The sequence below is a fragment of the Spermophilus citellus genome (assembly GCF_964194105.1).
Source record: "Spermophilus citellus genome assembly, chromosome: 9".
Taxonomy (NCBI): Eukaryota; Metazoa; Chordata; class Mammalia; order Rodentia; family Sciuridae; genus Spermophilus; species Spermophilus citellus.
This window is the reverse complement of record NC_138191.1, coordinates 125,794,790-125,803,886: the sequence shown is the minus strand read 5'-3', so window position 1 is coordinate 125,803,886 and position 9,097 is coordinate 125,794,790. Positions and strand designations below refer to the sequence as shown.

General features: G+C 46.0%; 1 pseudogene across 1 annotated transcript; it reads left to right on the top strand.

Annotated features, from left to right (window-relative positions):
* Positions 1 to 4,297: 4,297 nt before the first annotated feature.
* LOC308657266 (heterogeneous nuclear ribonucleoproteins C1/C2-like) lies at positions 4,298 to 5,520 on the top strand (annotated as a pseudogene). Its single transcript has one exon. The product of its transcript is annotated as a heterogeneous nuclear ribonucleoproteins C1/C2-like (transcript).
* Positions 5,521 to 9,097: the final 3,577 nt, after the last annotated feature.

Genomic DNA, 9,097 nt, shown 5'->3' with positions numbered 1-9,097 from the left:
TAAAAAAAATATTATCCTGCCTCAGCCTCCCAAGTTGCTGGGATTTACAGGCTTGCCACCCCCACCCCAACTGTATTTGTAATTGCTAATATTTCATTTTAAGAGTAGCCTTTAAAGATACATCAACACATAGTAACTGCTTTAGTTTTGTATTTTAAAAATGATTTTATGTTTGTCACGGAAAAAAAGGTGGGGAGGGAAATATGAGGTTAAATCACACGAAATTGCAATTTTCGTCGGTTAAAAAAGCACAAATTTCAACAATTTCATATGTTTTAACCTAAGATAATAAAATAGCAACAACCATTCTCTCCCAAAGTGGGGGTATGGGAGATTTTGTTTTCTTTTTTTAAATTCTTTAATGTCGTTTTCGATTTTCTATCATGGACACTTTTGGTTGTTCATATCAGAAAAATTGTGCACCGGGAGGAAAGCGAGCAAGCTGGGCTCTGGTTGGGGCTGGGTGGGCGCGGGGGGCTGTGCGCTGGTCAGTTCCTGCTCTAGTTAGCCTGCTCCAGTGACCCGCTGACCCGATCTAACCTCTCCTGTCCGCAGGCTCGCGGTCTACAATATAGCGGAGTTGAACTATGATCATTTCCAATCCCCTTTCCTGCTCTCTAAGTTTCGGATTCCTCTAGACTCGCAGGAAAGTCAGGTGGACCCTCCGATCACAAAACCCGTCTTTCTGCTGCCCCCTAGTGTCCGCTGCGGAGCAGCGCTGCAGGTCCCCCTCCCCCGCCAGGGTCGCTCCTTGGTGCCGCAGGGCGGGGCCGGCAGTGCTGATGCGGCAGTTGTAGGTAATTCATTTACGCACCGTGACTGTTACAACCGCCGCCGTGGACAATTAACATCTCTGGCACGGAGCCGCCAAACAAAGGAATTGCTATAGAGCTGTAAAGATAAGCCCTGCAGCTCAGGGTTAGCAAGTCCACGGGAAGAACGTGAGCCATGGCAGCATCCCTCCCCCGCCCCCACCATCTTTACTCGTTAAGATCCCCAGAGATGAAGTGGAGAAATCAAGCGAGGGTCCCCTACAAATAAAAACCATGTCTTTTATTCTTCTCCAGAGCCCTGTAAAATCTGTAAAATGTTCCATTTCTGTAGGCTTCTAGCAATTCTGTAGTTGCTAGAAAAAGTGATGATGAAGGATATTAAACTCTTCATTTTACACATATAAATAATTTAGTATATGGAATATATTTCAACTTTATAGCCGTTTAAAGGAACCGATGAGATGGAACAAAAAGAGAAGAAGGAGGTGGGAGGGAGACATTTGCGTTTATGGTGCCAGGCACATCCTGGGTCCTGATAGCAATATCTCAAACAACTCAGAGAAGAAGTGGAGACTGTTCTCATTTTCCAGATGAGGAAATTGGAGCTTGAAATGATTAGGGGACATACAGCTGGTAAAGTGGCAGAAGTGTGAACTGGGCTCAGTGCCATCTGACCCTTGCAAAATGCTTTTCCTTTTGGTCCTAAGTAGGTCAGGCAAGAGGAGCACTGGAAATCCAAAGAGGACCCAGTCCAAGAGGGAAAGTGGGACAGATAGGCGCAGAGGGACCAACACCACAAGAGCAGGAACCACCAACAGAGAAAGAGGCAAGGAGCCGTGAAGCTCAGCCGTGTGTAAGGTGCAACCCTCATCCCCCAAACACTACCACCATCACCATCATCACCACCAGCATCACCATAACCATCATCACCGTAACCATCACCATGACCTCCAAAACAGAAACAGAGAGGGGAGGGGAGAAAGAGAGGAGGTGGAGGGACTTGCTGAATAACACTCTTCTTCCCTGTGGCCTATTGGGGACTATCACGAAGATAAGCACTCTTGCTGCATGCTCACATTAGGTAGAAACAATTAGAGACCACCTTGGTATGAAAGACTCCCGGAGATAGGGATTCAGGGGGGAAGGGGGAGGGAGAGAGAGAGAGAGAGAGAGAGAGAGAGAGAGAGAGATATTGATTGACAGATACTGACTCTTAAAGGAAATGTCCATGAGCCTTTGAGATGCAGAAAGCACAGTTGTAAATCTTGAGCAGCCGGCCCTTGGCTTATGACCTCGTAAAATGAGCGAAATCCCCAAGTGCAGGGAAAACAGCACAAACCCTTGCTGCTGCATCCTGGCTCCACCTCCGGGTCCCACCCCTACTTAGAGCCCTTCTATCACATTGTACCCCCAGCCCAAGTCAGGGCTTCCCACTCTTGAGATAGCCTGCAGTCTCCATAGCATGTGCACCTACTTCCTAAATAAACCCTTTTCTGACTTGGGCTGAAATCCTTTCTGTCATGTATGCCAAGAAATCTGGGGGTCCTGAATTGAATTACTTCTCTCCTCTGGGAACTCCTTGGACCTTTCTCTGGAGCCGTCTCTTCTCCTGTGACATCCCCTCCCTGAACTTGTCCTGAGAGACTGCCAGACAACCACCTGCATGCACAGAGCCAGGGCCGCTCGTGGAGTGGGTCCAGGTGGAGGCTGAAGCACCCTTTGTCTTAACTAATGATTAATGTCTACATATGTTCTCTGTGTTCATCAGAGGGAGATATCCTTCACCTAAATTCTAGAAATACATAACCTGTGACCATTTGGACATGGCTGAGTTGATATTTAACTTGGCATGGAGAGCCCTGTCTGCACGGGAAGAACAAATTAACAATTAAATTGAGACTGATGGGAGCGTGATATGGCAAGAGAGGAGAGAACAAGGTGCCAAGACTTAAAGACGTGCCCTCTACCAGGGAAAGCAATATGTTTATTAGGACTGCTGATAAAATTGGTCTGTAGAAGAACCCCGTAGGGCTTCAATTGGAAGGAAAGAATAGATTTTAACTGGCATAGGAGAAAAACTATTATGAATTCTTATTATACACTTGACACATGAACACATTGCCCCCATGGAAAAAAAAAATACATATGAAGAAGATTAGGTCACTTCTGCTCTTTCCTCTTTTCACCCTTGTGTCAATTTGGTATGTATCTTTCTAGACCAGTTTCCACATCTTTAAGTATGCATAAACACTATAGCAAACAGAACTCTTCTTGTGCGTGGTGTTTTTTGGTGGAGTTGTGTTTTACAAAATCAAAAACAACAACAACAAAAGAAACGGGAAAGATCACTCTGCCATGCTTTTTCATTCAGCCTCATGTTTGGGGAGCTATCCCTGTGAGTTCATTGAGACCTGCCTCATTACCCTCCTGCCCCATTCTTTTAATCTGCTGCATAAAATTAATGGCTGTTCCATAATTCTAGAAGCCTTTTCCCTATTGGCAAATATTTAGGTTGTTTCTAATTATTTGCTTTAACATACCATTATGTCTTAACCCCCCTTGGACGCTCCTCCCAAGTGTATATGTACATGATTTGCTTTAGGGTAGGTCATACGATGTGGTCCAGGAGTGCCCCTTTCTCCATGGTTTTGCATTCCATGGCTCCGGTTATCTGCAGTTGACTGTGATCCAAATATATTATATGGAAATTACAGAAAGGAACAATCCACAAGTTTAAATTGCCTGCCATTCTGAGTAGCATGATGTATTTCATGCTGTCTTGCTCCCTTCTACCTTCATTCCTTCATTCAGTGTATCCGCACTGTATACACTACCCACCTGTTTGTCACTTAGGAGCCATTGGTTGTCAGCCTGATTGTCAATGTTTCATAGTGCTTGGGGTCTAGTAACCCTTATTTTGCTTCATAATGGCCCCAAAGCCCAAGAGTATTGATACTACCAGTTTTATTACAGCATATTGATATAATTATTCTATTTCATTATTAGTTGTTGTTCATTTCTTACTGGGCTTAATTTTTAAATGAAACTTTATCATAGGTGTGTCTGTATAGAAAACACATAGTCTACATAGGGTTTGGTATTAGACAATGTTAGACAACCACTGGAGGTCTTGACATGTATTTCCTGTGGGGGAAGGGGACTACTGTGTTTCTATTTTTAGGGTAGATAATGAGATGTGGGTACTGGGCATATAAAACATTACCAGGTACAGCCCAGTTGCTCTCCAAATTCAGCTCCCAACAGCAGCGTGAGGAATCTCATTTCCCCACACCCTTGATGGTGTGTTCTTAAAGTCCTAAGCTAGATCGCTTCACCAAAATTCTATTAGTCGATTTTGTGAAGAGACGAAGGCTGAGCGGTTGCGGCCGCCTTGCTGACCTCGAGCAGCAGTCGACTTCTTCATATAGAATCTGGGAGTAGGAGATTCAGAATCGAATCTCTTCTCCCTCCCGCTCCTGGTTACAAATCACTTGAAATATATAAGTTAGTGGATCTTTACTGAGTGAGATTTTTTTGATCTTCAGCTACATTCTTCCGCCTTTGTGAGGAACCTTATCAGACACGATGGCTAGCCACGTTACCAACAAGACAGATCCACGCTCCATGAACTCCCGTGTATTCATTGGGAATCTAAACACTCTGGTGGTCAAGAAGTCTGATGTGGAAGCAATCTTCTCCAAGTATGGAAAAATTGTGGGCTGCTGTGTCCATAAGGGCTTTGCCTTCGTCCAGTATGTTAATGAGAGAAATGCCCGGGCTGCTGTAGCAGGAGAGGATGGCAGAATGATTGCTGGCCAGGTTTTAGATATTAATCTGGCTGCAGAGCCAAAAGTGAACAGAGGAAAGGCAGGTGTGAAACGATCTGCAGCGGAGATGTACGGCTCCTCTTTTGACTTGGACCATGATTTTCAACGTGATTATTATAACGGGATGTAGAGTTACCCAGCACGAGTTCCTCCTCCTCCTCCTATTGCTAGGGCTGTAGTGCCCTCTAAACGCCAGCGTGTTTCAGGAAACACCTCCCGAAGGGGCAAAAGTGGCTTCAATTCTAAGAGTGGACAGCGGGGATCTTCTTCCAAGTCTGGAAAGTTGAAAGGAGATGACCTTCAGGCCATTAAGAAGGAGCTGACCCAAATAAAACAAAAAGTGGATTCTCTTCTGGAAAGTCTGGAAAAAATTGAAAAGGAGCAGAGCAAACAAGCAATAGAGACGAAGAATGATAAGTCGGAAGAGGAGCAGAGCAGCAGCTCCCTGAAGAAAGATGAAACAATGTGAAGATGGAGTCTGAGGGGGGTGCAGATGACTCTGCTGAGGAGGGGGATCTACTGGATGATGATGATAATGAAGATCGGGGGGATGACCAGCTGGAGTTGATCAAGGATGATGAAAAAGAGGCAGAGGAAGGAGAGGATGACAGAGACAGCACCAATGGCGAGGATGACTCTTAAGCACATAGTGGGGTTTAGAAATCTTACCCATTATTTCTTTACTTAGGCGCTTGTCTTAAGATCAACATTTCATCAGATCCTCTCCCCTAGTATCTTCAGCCCATGCTCACTGTTCTCCCTATCTTTGTCCTTCCCGTGTTCATTAATTCATATTGCCCTGCGCCTAGTCCCATTTTCACTTCCTTTGACGCTCCTAGTAGTTTTGTTAAGTCTTACCCTGTAATTTTTGCTTTTAATTTTGATACCTCTTTATGACTTAACAATAAAAAGGATGTATGGTTTTTTTTTTAAAAATAAAATTCTATTAGCCACACTTTTTACTCAATGAGGTCTGATGATTCTTTTAATGGACTCCGACGGCGGGCACAGCATCCATTTCATTCACAAGCCCTCCTTCCCCTTGGCCTTTAAATGCCATTTCTGAGTGGCGTGGATTTGCGCTGTCTAGCCCAGGCCTCGTTCTCTGTGTGGGTTGAAAGGCTAAGGAAAAGACTCTTGCAAGAAGGGCTAGTGTTTGCGTTCCTGTCAACGTGTTTGTGACCTGCATTTCCACATGTTCAGCGGTGACAGACCCTTTCCCCCTGGTTTCTGAAGTCTGGAATATCAGTCTTTGCCCCTGAGCCTGCGAGTTTTGCACCATCAAAAGAATGATTTAAAGAACTTCACTAAGTTGGGGCTTGGGTGCTCAGGGCTTTATATTTTTTATTCAATATTTGCAAATCTCCCTCCCTCCTATTTTCATGCAGTTATTTCATAGACTAGGAACCTGAGCTTCAAAGGGTAAATAACTTGCCTAAGGAGAGAGTACATCCAGGCTCATAGGATTTGAAGTCCTATGATCTATTTTAAGGCAGAGAAATTAAATACAAAATTCAACAATAAAGATATGAGACAACAGAGAGGGTAGAAAGACTGTTCCAGCAACAAATAACGTGAAGCATAAGAAAGTTAGCAATGAAATAAAATTCATGTGTTGGACAGGGTGGTTTGTCTTTTATGAGAAGTTGCATGTGGAGTATGACTGAGTAGTTCAGAGGGCACTTTGGAGCCAGATGACCTGGCTGCACATCCTGGCTCTGCTATTCATGAGCTGTGTGCTTTGGGGCAAGTTACTTAACCTCTCTGTGCCTCAGTGCTCTCATCTACAACATGGAGATAAAAATAGTATATATTAACTTACTGTAATGATTAAATAAGAGAGTATATGTCAAGCAACTAGAATGTGCCTGGCACATCCCAAACACCATAAAAGTTTGTCATTATCACATGTGGTGTTTACTGCCCTCATTCCTATTTTGCCAATGAGGAAAAGGAAGCTCGTGGAATCGAGCAACTAGCCCCAGACCATGGAGTCAGTCAGTGTCAGAATGGGGCCAAACCCAGGCCTCTGCCATCCTGTTTGGGGTTTTCCACACATAACGCCCCTCTCTTTGCTTTTCTCAATATAAACAGAGGGGTCCGGGCCAGCTTTTGGACATCTGTGCAGGACAGGGCGCGGCCAGGCGCGGTGCTCGCTCTCTTCCTGTGAGAAAGGGAGGCGTCATAGAGGAGGAAATTCAGGAACGTGGAACACACAGGACAGTCACAACAATGGACTCACAGGTGACATGTTTTCTTCCCGTTGACTTCTTCCATCCTAGCCCCAGATGCCACGGTGATGTCCCCTCCCTCTGGGCAGCGACCTGGCATGCCCCTGCAGCCCGTCTTGCCATAGCCAAAGTCATATCTCTAATCGTGAACTGGATGGGCCAGGGCCCTGATAAAGCCCCCAGTGGCTCTCCCCATGACCCAAGGACTTGGGCTAAACCCCTTCGATGGCCTGTGACACCCTCGGGTCGAGCCTCTCTTGGTCTGGTTTGTGTTGCCATAACAAGATAGTCGAGGCTTCGTAAGAACAGAGGTTTATTTGGCTCGGGTTCTGGTGGCTGCAAGGTCCAAACAGCATGGTGCCAGTGCTCTGTCAAAGGCCCCGGGCTGTGTCACCACAGGGTGGAAAGGCAGAAAAGGGATTCAGTGCAGAAGAACGAAGGCCTGAAAGACAGCTCCAGCCCTTCTCAAGGGAGCAGCCCTGGTGACCTGTCACACGGATCAGGCCTCATCTCTGCAGCGCTACACCGCCACCCTGGAGACCAGGATGTGGGGGGGGGGGCGGGGGACGCCGCCACATCCAAACCACAGCAAGACCCTTCCTTCTGTCACTGGAATAGGGTCCTGAGGAGTTCCTGGTGGTGGAAGAAGGAAGCTGGGCTCAGGACAAGTGGGGTCCTTGGCGACATGAGAGGAATTTGTGTTCCAGAGTCACAGATTTATTTAAGAAAGCAGATACACATACACGGAGAACATGGCTGTCTTCAGAGAGAGACACCTTTTGGGGCCAAGCAAGGGATACATTCAAGGGAGGACCCTGGGCCATCTTGAGAGTGGGAGACATGTTTGGGGGTCCTGGCTTCTCTTCTAAAGGAAACTTGGGGAGGGGTGGGCATGGAGGGCAGGTAGGGATGACATAAACCGCTCCTTCTCAGGATCCTTAGGGAATTGTGGATTCTCTATGATCTGACTGATTGGTGATAGCGCTCAAAAGTGCCCTACATTATAGATTTCTCTCATACCTTTTAATCTATTTATCGGTGTGTTAATAACAATGCACAGGGTAATTTTCCTAAGTGGGTGAATTTATGGTAACTTTAAGATCTACAGATTTTCCAGAAATTTGGGAGTGACAGTCTCAGGAGAGAGACTGGATTAAAATGACATTCCCTTGTTCTTCCCTACGTGTCTCCTCTCTACTTATTTTTTTTTTTATTTCTCCTATGCTACCTCACTTTCATTTCCTGCCTCATGGCTCAAACCCTACTTCCCTTCTGTTCCTTGAAATCCAGCATGGTGGTGGAGACCATCTTCTTTGCTCTGAACTTCCGTAGTCTGGCCAAGACCTACTCATCCTTCATGCTTCAGCTTAGAAATTAACTGTCCTGGGAAGCCGTCTCTGCATCGTTTACTTTTTTCTCCTCGACATCTTGAACCTCCCTCTTGATCACATCTGCCATGTGGTATTGTGATTGCCACACTGGACTGTGGGCTCCCTGAAGGCCATGACTGTGTCTAATTCCATGCCACTCCTGGCACCTAGCACGGGAAATGAGAGTTAATTTACATAGATAATTGGAAACAGAGATGCTAGTCCTAACCCACGAAGTGGAGACTGTTGCCAAAGGTTATCTTGAAGGAGATGAGAAAATAAGATAAAAGGCAGAACCACAAGGAACAGTCCCAGGGATGGCAAGAGATTGGTTACAGAGTCCAAAGGAGAAGACAGTGGCATTATTGTGGGTAGGTAGAGAAACAGGGGCTGGGATGAAGAAGAAGAGGGGGGGACTTTGGAGCCAGGGCAAAGCCCCATCTCTTAGTTCTGTGATCTTGCAATTATTTAAGATTCAGACCCTTGTAATTTATGAATAAACAAACAAGAATGAGCCATCTGGAAGTGCCTATTGCAACTGTAGGCTGTTTTTGTTTTTCTCTCTTTCTGGGGATAGAACACCAGGGCTTGGTGCACGTTAGGCAGGCGTCTGTCACTGAGCTACATCTCCAGCCGTCCCTTGTTTTCACTTTCCCTCTTTTCCTAACTTTTGCCTCTGCTCTCATCTCCCCTTATTCTACAAACATTGTCTTGTCCTTGATCTTTTAGGGCTCTGCTTAGGCCTGCTCCTCACTGAGTACCACCCACCACTAGGGGGCGGAGTAGAACAAACCAAGGTGAGTGCCTCTCTAGCCCTCCAAGGGTCTCTCTATGGCGCCTGCCTGCCGAGCCCCAGAGAAGGGGGCGGGGATTCCCTCACGTGACCGGGGTGCCCG